The following is a 16842-nucleotide window of genomic DNA, read 5'->3' on the forward strand; positions in this document are numbered from 1 at the left end:
CATGTAACTCTAACAATGTAATTTAATACTAATAATAGTATCTAAATGCAGGACCTACTAGTCTTGCATCTAGATACTCTTTAAACTAGAATCTAAAAGCCCTCTCTCTCTCTCTCTCTCTCTCTCTCTCTCTCTCTCTCTCTCTCTCTCTCTCTCTCTCTCTCACACACACACACACACACACACTCTCTCTCTCTCTGCTGAGAGTGCTTCTTGTAGGTGTTAATACGATTACACTTTAAATACGCACACACACACATGATTTGTTATATCAGTAAACTATGTTTCCGTGATATGTATCAGCGGCGATATTTTATATATATATATATATATATATATATATATATATATATATATATAGGTAATGCAGAATTGCCTTTATATGCGGACACATCATATTAGTTGTATAAGAATATGTAAAATCAAGCATATAAACGAATTACGTTTTAACTAAAGCAATTCATTTGTGATCAGAATTTCTATCGAAAGATGTCTATTTATTAGATTGGAAAATAATTAATTTCCAAATGTGTAAAATTTAACTCTTGTCAACAGCGACATAAGATTCGCAAAAGTTCATCTTTATCGAAATGATCATCTCGGTTTTAATAGTTGTAAAAGGTCATATGACATAATATTCACAAAAATATAACAATTAATTAAAAACATTCCTCCATATCTAATTTCCCCTGGCTTCTTTTCCCAAAAAAGAAAGGCCGAATAAAGAAGTAATTAATATTTAAAATAAGTAAAATATTACTAACAAATTAATACCTTGTTAAACATAAAAGCTAATACATAATATGTCATGTAAATATAAAATTAAATAAAAAAAACATGTGCATCATTGAATAAATATTGTATATTCACATCTTCTGCAAAAAGAATGTTGGAATTATTTGAACAATGAAATAAAAACGAACGAAACAAAATAAATAAGTACGAAAATTAAACAACACGAATTCGTTCGGATTAGCCAAGATCTAATTAAGTTGTAAATTCGAAACACTCTCATGAAAACAGCATCACCTCATCCTAATAATACTTTCAAAATAATCTTGGATAAACGTGCATATTCGGAACAAAACATGATGTGACCGCATATCTATCTTTCTGTCTATCTATCTATCTACCTATCTATCTAAGCAAGCGTTCTGATAGAAAGAAATTGTCTCACGACGACTGCGTATTTTATCAACGTTTCCAGAGATCTAGCAACATTTTTCGATTGTCAAAATAAAGAATAAAAAGAAAACCTCCAAGATTCATTATATGATGATTTTTATTTGAGTTTTCGACTTAGATAGACTATTTTTTAAAGAGTTTTTTTTTTTTGGCTTTCCCCTTTCGTGCGATTGTCATTATTTGCGTCTCGGTTAAAATTATAAGCCCAGTTCAGCATTGTGGCTCTTAAGCAGTTCCCATTTAGCGGTGATACGGGGTAATTCTTTCGCCCTCATTGCGATTGGCATGTTCTCCTTCTATAAAACAATGTTCTCTTGAGAAACTAGTTTGCCAATACAAACAAATATGGATCATTTAATTGTAATCTTCGTTTTGTAATGTTAAAGGCTTATCAAGGAGTGGCACTTTACTACAACGTAGCAACGTTGAGTGTAGTCATTACTAAAATGGTTGACCATTTAAAATTCCAGGTACTGTATGCGCTCTCTGCTTTATCTCGGCATTGTTTCCAGCCGTCTCGGACTTTATCTTGCTACTGGACAAGCAGTGTCGATTCCAGGTAGCCGTGGTTGTAGATTGCGCAACCCTTACCTCATCATTACACGCGCATCTACCCTCAAAGGTCGTATGCATTGTCTTTAGAGACTAAACAGAGGCTTTCACTTTCCACTTGACAACATGCATTTGAAATATCATTCACCTTAAGTGAGATGAGCCGGCCCCCATTAATCTGTGCCACTGTTTTCTTCACAAAAGCCTGGAAGGTTTGAGATCAAGTATTTGGTGATCCTTAGCAAACTCGCAGTTCCAACAATGAGCCTTGTAGATACAGGGGCCCTTCAAATTAGGGGTGAGATCAGCTTTAATTTCATCAGCAAGGTTTGTGTTTGTTTAGTATATTATTTTTCCAATTCTGTAGATTTACGGCAATTGTAATCTCTTGGTTGAGGCCAAAGGGCAAGACCCAACCAGTACATACGTCTTGTGTGTGTGATATGATATTAATTTTGCAGCAGAAATATTCTGTCTTGTTTGAAAGGAAGTTATGCCATCGGACGAGAAAGTTTTTAATCGCCTAACACCGTCTGCTTTCAGTAGTCAGGACAGACTGCCGTTAAAAAGAATCGTTTACATCAGCTATTGATGTACCATTATTCTGGTGCTGTGTCTTATCTCTGACCTTAACCAAAGCCGGGTATTTGATCGTGTTGTGGAGACGCCCACTAATTAACATAGGCGGGTGAGTGAGATATATAAAGGTATCTATCACCAATACCGGGAGAGTCCGGCAACGACCGTCAAATAGTCAAGACGCTTATGCTGCCTCCAGTAAGACATGCAACACGCCACCTGCCGGAATATCTCCAACTGAAGTATATCTGAAGACATGTATATAACTTTTCTTCCTAATATATTATTGTATACTTTTACTTTCCGTGTTCTTGTTAATTATTTGTGCAGACACAACAGGTCGGACGAAGGCATGACGTGCGAAGTCAATTCGCGTTTTGATGTCAGCCTTACCTTTGATCCGTGGTTGTCCTGATGGCGCCAAGATATATGAAACGTTCAACTTCTTCGAGATAACCATTTTAAACGATGAGTACTTCTTTACTATTAAGATCGTTTGAATATGTACCACTTTAAAGTTGTCGGCTTCAGTGGCCTGGGATTAGCTAGAACTGCTCTTTGCAGGGAAATAACTGAAAAGATGAATGCATTTCATTACGTTGGCCGATGACGTGGGTAACACATCGTTTCGTTTATTCGTTACCCTGATCGAAAATGTAAAAATAAGAAAACTAAATAATTCTCACATCCAACTTGTACATCTGACACTTTATGATTATACTCAGATGATGGATTATGGAGGTTGAAAACTTAAATGATTTTTTTTCCTCTTTATCGCAGTCGTTCTAGACAATGTATAATTAGGAAACTTGATGAAAAACGCAATCGATTTGAAACGACAATTTCTCTCAACAATTTTTTTACACGCACACATATATAACACACATACCATACATATATATAATAACACACACACGCCACACATATATATAATAATACACATACAGATCACACACACACATATACACATCACAATACACACGTATATATATAACACACACACCACACATATATACAACACATACTCATGACACACATACACACACATGCATATATATATATATATATATATATATATATATATATATATATATATATATATATATATATATATATATATATATAATCCTCGTCTATTCCCATAGTAATTCCGTAAAAAATCATGTCCATCTGAAGTGTTATGTTATGATTTCGTTTTTTTTTTCTTCTTCCCAATCCCACCGCCATGAAAGTAGGCGTCTTAATATTTTCAGAAGGATTCATTTTATGAACTGGTTTCTCTCATCGTAAAATGACTTGGATTCTGTATGAATTCCAATATTAAACAAGAAAGCTTATTTTCTTAACTATTTTTCTTTTATATCATCTTATTTGATATACTCACAACGTTTCGACCGTTGTTAGTTTTAATTTTCTTTCAGTTTCTTATTTTTTAACTTCAGACTAAATAGTTGAACTTTGGAATATTTATGTCCAGCTAGCAAAAATATACGGCTGAGGAAATTCGAAAAGTCTTCCCTAGTGCGTAAAATAACGGGTTCAGTTCGAAATTTCGTATAGATTCCCGATTTCAATATCAAGATTCACAAGTTTGAATATTAAGTTCCAAGTTCTAAGACATGCATTAGAGGAAAGCCGGAAGTTACATCGACCGGAAGTTACATTGGCTGGAAGGTTGTGAATATAATAATTTAAATACGCATGGTAGTTTGAATAATTTTAATAAGAAGAAAATACTGAAAAATATAAATGAGTTGCTTTTATCGAAATGCACAGAGAGTCTAAGAGTTTATAATTATTACAGTGCCGATAATTTATAATCATTAGAAGACAAACACCATTAGAATAAAAACGATGATAGCATACCACCATCATATGCAGCCTATATGCATTAAACTTCCGTGTATTCAACAACCATACACTAGCGTTTTGATCTTCGACCAGTAATGCTATGTACACACGTGAAAAACGAGGACCTTCTACAAAAGCGATATAAAAAGATTTAGAGCGTTTCTAAAAACAAAATCTGAGGTAATTTTTTAAAATCCCTTTAGGCACATATCTTACACAAAAATTGAGCCTCAGTGACTAGCATTAGGATAACTACAATCCACCAGCTCCTCCATCTACAGAAAGAACACATTCAGGCTACACAAGGAAATTTCATATGACACGCTTGTCAACTGGACAACACCACAAGGAGCTCCAATGAGACCAGTAGAAACGCATTAGTGCCTTAACCAACCAATTTCATAGTATGCTTGAACTCAGAAGAATGACATAAAAATATAAATCCGATTTTTTGTGAATGTTGGTGTTGGTAGCGCCAATGTGGAAGAAAATGACGCTCGCGAGGATTCGGTCTCTCACTGTTCGCCAAAACAAACAACCGGCATCAATTCGATTTACGTGTATTTTTATTAATATGTTGTGACTTTATCGACAATTAATTCTAATTCTTTTCTTACATTGGATTGCATCGCAACAAGTTCAATAACCAGGACCGATCGTTCTCATTGTTTTCTTTTCCCGATTAATTCTGGATTATAGTGTTTGACAAATCCATAAGCCAATCAAAGGACCAACACATTATGGTTTACTATGAAGTATCTTCACGAATTATTGATCCAGCGAATCCAGTTTTTGTTTAGTGGAATTTCCAGCATCATACACATTCAACAAGCTTTTGATTTGAATAAAACAAAGCTTTAACACCTCGAAAGCGATGAACTAATCTACTAAAGGAAATTTTACTTAGTGACATTTTGGTCTTTTGAAATACGAGGAGCTTTCAATATGTTTCTAAACATTTTTATACAGGCATTTAGTATTGTTGGAGACTCTTGAAAATTCAGTATGTTATTACTATATATCTTCTGAGATGACTGACCTATTTTTATGATTTCAATTTTAAATTAAAATTACAACAGAAATTGGAATACACCCTCTTAAAGCTTGATTGTCACAGCTGGTGTATTTATAAAAATGCGATCTGGGCATAAGGACACTTTAGAAAAAAGATATGCAATAAAATTATGTTTTAAACTTGGAAAAAATGTCGCAGGAACGTAAGGAATGCTTCAGACTGCTTTTGGACCATTTTGTATGCATCGAGCATCAGTTTTTGAGTGGCATAAGAGATTCACGGAAGGTAGGAGATCTGCGAGAGATGAGAGGTGCAGGAAAAGTAAGAAAATCAGAACACCAGAGTTGATTGGCCAAATAAAGAATTCCATGGATAAAAACCGCCGTGTGTCTATAGAGACAATAAGTGCACAGTTTAATATCAGTATGGGGACTGTACACACGATTGTTCGCGAGGAATTGAAGATGCGGAAGTTGCACCAGTCCACAACTCCAACCATTGTCACAGACTGTTTGACCAAGATGGACATCAAACCAATTTTTCCAAAAGTCATAGGAAGCAAGGTCTAAACTATAGTTTAGACCTGTAAACTATAGTTTAGACCTTGAAACTATAGTTTAGACCTAGAAAAGTCATAGGAAGCAAGGTCTAAACTATAGTTTAGACCTTGAAACTATAGTTTAGACCAAGTAAAGTCATAGAAAGCAAGGTCTAAACTATAGTTTGGTTTTTCCCTAAGGTTAGAGTGTGGTTATGAGACAATGGAGGAGATGAAATAGGCTGCGATGATCATTGATACGCTCACACAAAGACTTCCAAGGGGCCTTCCAGAAGTTGTTGGAACTGTAAAAAAAAGTGCGTTGTAGCCGGATGAGGTTACTTCGAAGGAAACTACAGTTTCATGTGTGTACTTTGAATGACAGTGTGCAAATGAAAAGGTCTGGAAACTTATTCAAGGCACCTCCAATGTTACAATAATTTATTATTACATATAAGTAATATAAATATTTATTTAGCAGTACAACATTTGATACATATTTCGCAATTTTATAGAAGTGCCCCTGCAGTTTTCCGAGTAAGATTCTGTTTGTTTCATTCGACATAGTTTTGCTTTAATTGGATTTGTACTTTAAAAAATCAAAAATGAAACGAGGTTTTAATTTAAATTAAATGTAAAATAAAATCCATTGTGTAATTTTAGTTTAAACTGTGTTAGATATCGAATTATAAGATTTGGTTCAGTGGGGGAAGATGTGACTGGTTACCTTTAATGCATCCAAAACCAAACTCCTATCCTTACATCATCAACGCTCTGATCCCCATCTGGCATCAATTGTGATGGATGGCTCTCGTCTGGGTGAGGCCCCGTGTTTTGACAAGCTTCTGGGTTTGACCTTTACTCCTGATCTGAAATGGAACACGTACATCAAGTCTGTTGCCAAGGTCGCTGGAAAGATGGTGGGATCCTTCTACCGCTCCAGAAGATATCTCACTACTGATGCAATTGTCTGTCTATATAAAAGCCAAGTACGTCCAAGGATGGAATACTGCTGCCATATCTGGGCAGGAGCTGCTAAAAACAGCCTATCCTGCCTTGACAGAGTACAAAATAGACTTCGTGGCTTAGTGGGGGATGCCCTTTTCTTTACCCTGCAACCTCTCTCCCACAGAAGAGACGTTGCGAGCCTATCCTTGTTTTATCGTTATTTCCATGGCAGGTGCTCGTCTAAACTCCAATCTCTGGCCCCCACCTCGCCAATCTTTTACGAAAAACACCCGTCTAGCTGAATCCACTGTGAAATATTTCCCCCACTCTATATCTGTGCCTAAATCAAAACGCGGATTCCATGAACAAAGCTTCTTTCTTAGAACTGCACGCCTGTGGAACTCTGTTCCGTCTGCCTGCTTTCCACCGGACCACAACTTGGATGTCTTCAAGTCCAATGTCAACAAATTCCTAATAAACCGCCCCCTTAAGTAAACACTTCATCAAATCTCCACACTAATGTAATGTACTTGCAATAACCCTTATCCCTGAGTGGCTTCCGGGCCTTGATAAGTGGTGATTTCTGTGTAAAAAAAAAAAATTATTGCTAATTATGAATTTTAATTAATTTCAAATAAATTATTGCTGATTTTTTTTTTTATTTAAGGATGCGTAATGTCAACTATCAAAATTATTCTTAGTTTTAAATTTACATTTTATTTAAATCACTAATTGCGTTTTCTCTAATAAAAATTATATTTGATACTAATTATCAAATTTCATCTTAGGTTTAAATGCTGATTTAAGTAAAAAAACATTACACATATTAATGTTTTAATATTTTAATTGTATTTAATATAATTATCAAAGGTGTTTATAGTTTAAAATTTTATTAAAATTTGTTATTAGTAATTCTTTTTTATATTTCTTTAAAATTAAGATGTGAAATAATATAAATTAAAAAAGTTATTCCTAGTATAAAATTATAATTTTATTTTAAATATATATGTGGCTGTTTGAGGGATTAAAATTGTGTTCCATTGCAATTCGAAATATCGTAAAATTATGTCTGAGTCTAATATTCGTTGAATTTAAAATAAATTATTTTTCGTTTTACATTTAAAATTTATCTCATATCATTTATGGCAAATTTTCTAATATTCTTTTCTTTATTAATATGTTATTTTTTTTGTTTCGATTTTATTTATTTTAATATTTTTTCATTTAATTATAAATATATATAGTTTTTGCTATTCCTTTGGCTCGGGTAGGAATAATTTCATTATTTTATAATTTATTAATATAGTTTTCTATAATGTATTTGAAAAAAAGTAAATGCAAATAAAATAAAAGTCCATTTTCAAAATAGGAACGGTTTCCCCCCACAATAGGCAACCGATAATCACGTGACCTGCATACTTACCTGTTATATATATATATATATATATATATATATATATATATATATATATATATATATATATATATATATATATATATATATATTGGGTACATTAAAAGCGAATAAACATCAATACATTTTTCGTCAACTACAAAAAGTCTTATGAATTAAATGTGATGATCTTTCGTAACGGAAACCATGAGCTTTTGATTTTTACGAGTTGGAAATAGACGACGTCACACACACACTCACATACAAATTCACACACACACACATTCATACACAAATACGCACACACCCACACCTATAAATATATATACGCACACAAACGTAGAAGCACACTTATAAATGTATATGAACACACATATATATGTGTATATATATATGTACACACACACATACACACACACACACACATATATATATATATATATATATATATATATATATATATTCATTCATTTAAAATTTTATCAAACTTGTCTTATCCTTTGTTTTCGCTTGCCACTAATTCCTTTCGCCTTGTATCCAGCTTCGCCTTGGCTATGTTTGATCCCGCCACGCTGCCATGTCATTGTTATTATCGCTTGTGTTTGCAATTATTTTCGCAGTTTATTATTTTTTGCAACCGGCACTTGCTGCTAATGCCTCCATTATTTTCCTTTGGTTAATGTTCTTTATTTTTCAATTTTTCATAATGACTTTAAAGAACAGGTAATACCTGAATAAGTCACCCATGCATAATTCGTGTAAATATAATGTAAATATATATATATATATATATATATATATATATATATATATGTATGTATATATGTGCGTATATATGTATACATATGTATATGTATGTATATATGTGCACATATATACATCCACGTATATATATATATATATATACATATATCTTCACACGTATGTAAATATAGATCTGTATATACAGATCTATATATACATAGCTACACTCGTATATACATATATATATATATATATATGTATATAGCTATGTTTATATACCCCTATGTACGTATAAATATGCGTATATATAATTTTGTATATACATTTATATATATATATATATATATATATATATACATATATATATATATATATATAATTGTTGATCTCAATTCTCAGAACACTATATATATAGAGATAATATTGTAAGAAAATCTAATATCCATCGATTACCTCTATTGGTAAATAAATAAATATATATATATATATATATATATATATATATTCGATTGCACACCTGAATTGAACTATAAAAATATTCTATGTTTTTTTCTTAATAGGGATTAAAAATATTTGCCGAGTTTTAATTTTCGTCAATCAAGACTTACAGGGAATTAGTATTATTATTATTATAAGGTTTTATTTGTTCAACTTAATTTTCTCGCTTGTAATCTATAACCTGAATCGATGAGAGCTTACTTCGACATTCATTTCATTATATCTGAACTAATTAGCAAAATATTAAATATAAATATAATATGTAAAAAATTTTTTTACATATTCAATAAGGCCAAGTCCTCTTTCATTTGGATAAAGCATGTTTAAATCTAAGTCTTATTCTAATTATGAATAGGAATTATTTATTTCCCTTTTTTAAGGGTAGTAACGACGGTCGCATTGGTTAAGCTTTGACTGCAAACAGTGACTGTGATCAAGGATCTTAACCATGCGACCAGCGGAACAATTGTCTATAGGCACACTGAAGAGTTTAAATGAAAATGGAACATATGTATGTGTATACTAAAAATAACAATCATTTATAACGATAATTAGTTCTGCAGACACACACACACACACACACACACACATACACTATGCTCGAGTTTTGAATGTCTCTCTGTAAATTTATAACGATAATTAGTTCTGCACACACACACACACACACACACATACACACACACTATGCTCGAGTTTTGAATGTCTCTCTGTAAATTTATAATTTTCTCTACGATTAAACCCTGACCAAATATTCAAAAAAACATAATATTCAAAGCCTAAATAAGATATCCTCTGTATGCTTTAACCATGATTGTTTATACGAGTGTTGTTACCTTAAGTAACAGCACGAAGCTGGATACCCCACCAAGTTAGATAAAGTTTTGTTCTGGAATCCAGTAAGATAAAGAGACCAGAAAAAAGATATACTACATACTTTAATGTTCGATTGAAGATTGTGAAATAAAATACTTAGGGTTTAGGATGTAAATAAAGTAACTTAGGGTTTAGGATGTAAAAGAAAGGTTTAATCGAACCTTCGATTATCAATCCCATATAGAAAGTATGTCTTAGACCCAGTAAGGCGACTTTCGATTTCTTTCTTTAGATGAAATAAAATGAATATATATATATATATATATATATATATATATATATATATATATATTCATTTTATTTCATGAATATATATATATATATATATATGTATATATATAAATCTATTATTTATAGTATTCCGAATTTATTGGGTTTATATAATTGATAATTCGGTAACCGTCCATATACCAATAAATTTTAAGTCAGAATGAGATGACTTAAATTGTAAGCTTCAAAATTACCATCTTTTGTGATTGAGCCTTAATATATTGTTTTAACAAAATCAAGACATCAAAGAATGGATTGTTAGCAGCAAATAATGTATTTCATCGTTCGTTACAATTGTTACAAGATCATTTGAACAAATTCAAACCCTATATCGTTCAAAAATTTTCACAAGAACATCCTCTCATCAGACGTTAAAAAACACTTTTACAATAAACAATATGGAATCCATTTCCGTTTTAAGAAAAACTATGAGAAAATATTTTACCTACATCTCTTAAGAGATGTGGGTAAAATATATAAATATGTATATATATATATATATATATATATATATATATATATATAACTACTTCATTTGCTCACATAAATTAGTATACGAAAGTATAAATTTATAAACTTGAAGTATTTACTTCAACAGTGCTCAATACATAGGTTTATGCATATATATATATATATATATATATATATATATATATATATATAATATGTTTATATGTAGCTAGGTTAAAATGCTTAGTTATTGCTTTGGAATATATATATATATATATATATATATATATATATAATATGTTTATATGTAGCTAGGTTAAAATGCTTAGTTATTGCTTTGGAAATATATATATATATATATATATATATATATATATATATATATATATATATATATAACTACTTCATTTACTCACATAAACCTAATATACGAAAGTATAGATTTATGCGTAAACTTTAAGTATTTACTTCAAAAGCGCTCAATACGTAGGTAGAGCTAGTTAGTAATTTATAAAATATATATGTCGATTAAGCTACACTGAATAAGCCTGACGAATCCTATAGTGGATGAAACGCAGAATATTCAGTGTAGCTTAATCGCCATATATATATTTTATAAATTACTATAATATATATATATATATATATATATATATATATATATTATATATATATATATATATATATATATATATATATATATAACATGTGCGTATATGTATATAAGCACAAAGATTGTCCGAAATATTTTCACGTACAATACGCGTATGTTTTTTTTCTGATGCAATAACTAAGCAATTTAACTTGATTTTCTTGACGAAAAATTATGAATTGTTCATAAATTTTTACATAAGGATTGATAATTCCGATTACGTACATTGCCCGGACTATTATCCACCATAATAACTGTAGATGTTCGAATAATATCATTTGCCTAATTCTTCTGGTATCTCTTTTTTCTCATGATTAGACCTTCTCTAAGTATTTTATTACTCCCCTCTCTCTCTCTCTCTCTCTCTCTCTCTTCCTCTCTATTACTCTCTCTTTTCAATCTCTATCACTTTCTGTGTCTCATTTACAATCTCTATTGCTCTTATCTTTAATTTCCATCTCATTTACTCTATCGTACTCTATCACTCTCTCTTTCTCACGCTCAACCTATTTGTGCATCGTTTATATTTGTATACCTATTTCTCTATCATACTGAATCCATCTGCCTATCTGTCACTAAATCGTTCTCTATATCTCTCGCTCTCTCTCTCGCTCTCTCTCGCTCTCTCTCTCTCTCTCTCTCTCTCTCTCTCTCTCTCTCTTTCTACCTTTCCGTGTCTACCTGTTACTCTCACCTTAAAAACTTCTTTATCTTTATTTAGGTTTTACAAAAAAAAAAAAAAAAAAAAAAAACACCACAGCATGTTGTAATGTCGATTAGGCAATACATGAAAATAATGTGTTTCTCCAGAATTAAATTTTCTAATTAGTTTAAATTTGTATTTAAAAATGTATAAACACCGAGGAATTCATTAAAATTCTTCAAATAATTTGATAAACGATGAACTGCCGTATACTGTGAAGATGATCCACACTTATTATTGTTATTACTGTAATAAAACTCTATTCGAAAACATTATTTAACACTTGATATTTACTCTATTAGTTGGGCTTAATTTGAATCTTAGGATTGGTTGGTTGGTTGGTTGGTTGGTTGGTTGGTTGGTTGGTTGGTTGGTTTTGTTTTACGACATATCAACCCTTTTCAGGTTATTTAATGCCGAATCCAAAGAGTTTGAAGAAAAAAATTTTAATGGTCAGAGTGGACCTGGGTGCAATGGTAATAAAAGGGTGGCTCCACACTCCCGAAAGCCCGCAAGCTGGAGGCTCACCACTGGATATAGTTTTAAGGTCATATCCAGGACCGAATCTTAGGGGATGCTTTTATAAAAGTTCAGTTAAAATAAATGTCATATAGCACACGCATCTTCTTATATACAGGGTGTCCCAATAAAATCTATACACTCTTTAAATAACCATAAAACCAACATTTATTATAAGAAAGGAAAAGTTTCATACATCAAAATACTGTGAACAAATATAGAAATCAGCTAATTATTGAAAGTGTTCAAATTGTTGGCCATTGTTGTCCTTCAATGGTTGCTTTCAATTCATTCATTTTGGCTCGTTTTGTGGTGTGTCACCCCCGCTCCCTAAAAAGAGAAAAAAAACATTGAGGGGGTGAAATCTAGTGATAGTGGACAGTACTCGATACTTCCACTTCGTCCTGACGTTCTGTTTCACAGGTGACTATAAAGATATGCTCTTACCTCATGATAATAGTGGGGAAGTGCTCCAACTTGCTGGAAGTGCCATTTTTTATTCCTAAACATCGTGGTATAGCGTAATCGTGTAGCAATTTAGTGTAATTTAAAAAGTGTATACATTTTACATAGACAGCCTGTATATATGTCATACAGAATAAGCATTCCACGATAAAATAGAAGAGCAATTTTTAAATATATATATGTGTGTGTGTGTGTGTGTGTGTGTGTTTGCGAGGGTGTGTGTACATATATGTATGTAAAATTTAGACAACCCGCTGAGAAAAATAATTAGAATAAGTAAGACAAAAATCAAAACGTCAAAAACCGTGCTAAATGATTACAATATAATAATCTAAAAAACACTGACTCAATATAAAGTCAAATAAAATATATTACTGCCGAGCTATCATATATATACAGTGCCACGCAAAATTATTAATAAAGATGAGAATAATAGTCCGCAATAAATAAATTAATATAAATAATAAATAATACTCATCTCAATAATGAATTCCAATTAAAATAATATACATTACATTTTTCTTCATAACTTTAATTAGGGTTCAAGATTTTACCTAAAATTTAGTCAGTATATTCTTAGTACTATTCTAACTAATATTTGGGGCAGTAATTACAAAATGAACGTTTAGAAAGTTTATATTTAAGGAAAAATAAAAATCAACTAACGCAAAAGTATTGGATACATTGATTTAATATTTGGTTGCATAGCCTTTATTGCGTTCAACAGCTTCCAATCGCTTTCTATAGTTGCACACATGTTTTTTGGAAAGATATGCATGTATTTTGCGCCATTCTTCTTTGCAGAACTGTTCTAGTTGTTGAATAGTTTGAGGATTCCTCTTGTGATTTTCAATATTTTCCACAAATTTTCAGTTGAGTTGAGAATAAAAACGTCAGTTCCATTATTTCTAAGCCATTCTTTGGTTAGTTTGGCAGTATGCTTGGGATCATTGTCCTGCTGAAACACGAAATTGCTATTATGTCCCAACAAATCAGCAGATTTCTGAAGGCTTTTCTCCAAAATCTCCCTGTACATATGTCCATTCATTCTCCCATTAATGATTTCTAGTTCACCCGTATTTTTGGATGAAAAACACCCCCATACTATAAGCGAAACACCGTCAAACTTTATCGTAGGACTGATATTATTTTTGTTATAGACGGTGCCATTTTTACACCATATATGTGTTGCAACAGCTTCAGCAGGGTTTTTTAAACTTTCTAATAACGTTTCCAACTGTACTAAGTGATAGATTAAGTTCCCTTGATATTATTCGATACACTTTTCCTTCTTTGTGCTCATCAATGATTTTTTGGCTAATGTCTATTGACAACTATTTAGTTTATAAATGAACTGGTTGACTTTGAAGGAGTGAGCCCAAACCGGAAGAATTTTATAAAATCATTTTAATATAAAGCTCTATGATTGGTCAGTGATAACTCGTTTGCATTATTCCAACACGCTAAGCAAAAGTCATTTAAATTTATTTCAGAAATTTTTTTTAAGTTTATCCAATAGTTTTGCGTTTGTTAATTCATATTTTTCCTTAAATATAAACTTTCTAAACGTTCATTTTGTAATTACTATCCCAAATATAATTTAGCATAGTGATAGGAATATACTGACCAAATTTTAAGTAAAATCTTGAAACCTAATTAAAGTTATGAAGGAAAATGTATTGTAAACAATACTTTTGCGTGGAACTCTCTCTCTCTCTCTCTCTCTCTATATATATATATATATCATCATCGGCGGTCACTCGTGTCCGAGTAAGACTGTCCTCCGTTGTGGCTTCTGTGGGTCCTCAGGTGAGCATAGAGCCCAATCCTAGACCCAATTTGTCTTGTGCAATTTGGGCAGATAAAGGTAGTGGTGGTGGGGTGGGGTTGGGTGTGTCTGGTTAATAATCTGTCCTTTCTGTGCTTGCGCCTATCCTCAGCAGCTTTATTTAGGTCACTACTATAAAGCGCAGCACCTTTGTGGACAGCGCTCCTCCATGCCAACCTGCTCCCAGCCACGTCCTCCCATGTCTTAAGGTCCATGTGAAACCGCTTTAGATTTGCTTTGATGTTGTCCTTATACCTCATCTTTTGGCCACCCTGGGCACGCTTTCCCTCAACAAGCTGAGAGTAGAAAATCTGTTTTGGGAGGCGGAGATCCGGCATTCGGACAACATGACCAGTCCATCTGAGCTGGCGTTGAGCAACAGTAGCGGTGATAGTGGGAATGTCAGCCTCACTCAGGACGCTGGTGTTGGTGCGTCGGTCCTTCCAACTAATTCTGAGGATTTTTCGGAGGCATCTTTGGTGGTACGTCTCCAGGGTTTTTACGTGCCTCCTGTATGTGGTCCAGGTCTCCGATCCATAGAGAAGAGTGGGCAGCAAAACAGCTTTATATACCATGATTTTGGTCTTTGCCAGAAGGTCACGGTTCTCAAATACTCTCTTCCTTAGCCTTGAGAAAGCCCCACTGGCACAGCTGAGACGGTGTTGTATTTCATCATCTATGTTGGCTTTTGATGATAGGATGCTGCCTAGGTATGGGAAGTGGTCCACATTTTCCAGTCTAGCGTTGTCAATGGAGATGTTTGGGGGTAAGACTGGAGTACTGTTTGGTGGTGATTGATGGAGGATTTGGGTTTTTTTTATATTAATTGTTAGTCCTAGCTGTTTGTACGCCCTCGTGAAGGCAACCAGTGTACACTGTAGGTCCCCTTCTGAGAGGGCTACAAGGGCGTTATCGTCTGCATACTGTAGCTCCATAATGGATATGGTGTTCGTTCGACCTTTGGCCCTAAATCTGTTGATGTTAAAAAGTCGGCCGTCGGTTCTGTACATAATCCGAACTCCATGGGGAAGATGTTTGTCCGTAAGATGGAGGATAGCAGTAATGAAGATGGAGAACAGGGTTGGGGCAATGACACATCCCTGTTTCACTCCCGTGTCAACCCTGAAGGGCTCTGTTTCATCTCCACTACTACTGAGGACTGTAGCTGACATATTGTCATGCAGCAGTCTCAGTACCCGAATGTACCTCTCTGGGCATCCAAACCTTGCAAGAACCAGCCAAAGGGCTTGACGGTTCACAGAGTCAAAGGCTTTAGTAAGGTCTATAAAAGCCATGTATAATGGTAAATTTTGCTCCCTGCACTTTTCTTGGAGTTGACGAGCAGTGAAGATCATGTCCATCGTGCCTCTATTTGGTCGAAAGCCACTTTGGGACTCGGGAAGGATGGTTTCTGCAAGGGGTGTAAGCCTGTTGTATATATATATATATATGTGTGTGTGTGTGTGTGTGTGTGTGTGTGTGTGTGTGTGTGTGTGTGTGTGTGTGTGTGTGTGCGTGTTCATTAAAAGAAAGAAATGCTTAGCGATGTAAAGTGGGAAATTTGGGAAGAAGTCAGAAAATACTTACGTCGGCTTACCACTAATATAATTGGCAGTTTCAGATCTCAAACTTTAAACCTAGATAAAAATGGGCAAGTAGAATATTCGGGTATGTTTATTTAACTGTTTTATTGAATACAAACAAATACAAACATTTTATTCTATGCGTCCACCTTTCTGCGTCCAGAACTTGCTGAATGCGAGCCCTGAAAGGACAACA

The 16842-nt window shown here is 33.1% G+C and overlaps 1 protein-coding gene across 1 annotated transcript in view; it reads left to right on the forward strand.

Moving 5' to 3' along the window:
• The window catches only part of LOC145243820 (lens fiber major intrinsic protein-like), a 274792-nt gene that overhangs the window by 156343 nt on the left and 101607 nt on the right, over nucleotides 1-16842 (forward strand). The gene's annotated exons all lie outside the window — the stretch shown is intronic.

This window comes from Euprymna scolopes, chromosome 22, assembly GCF_053919585.1.
Source record: "Euprymna scolopes isolate OS-2025 chromosome 22, ASM5391958v1, whole genome shotgun sequence".
In the NCBI taxonomy this organism is placed as follows: domain Eukaryota; kingdom Metazoa; phylum Mollusca; class Cephalopoda; order Sepiida; family Sepiolidae; genus Euprymna; species Euprymna scolopes.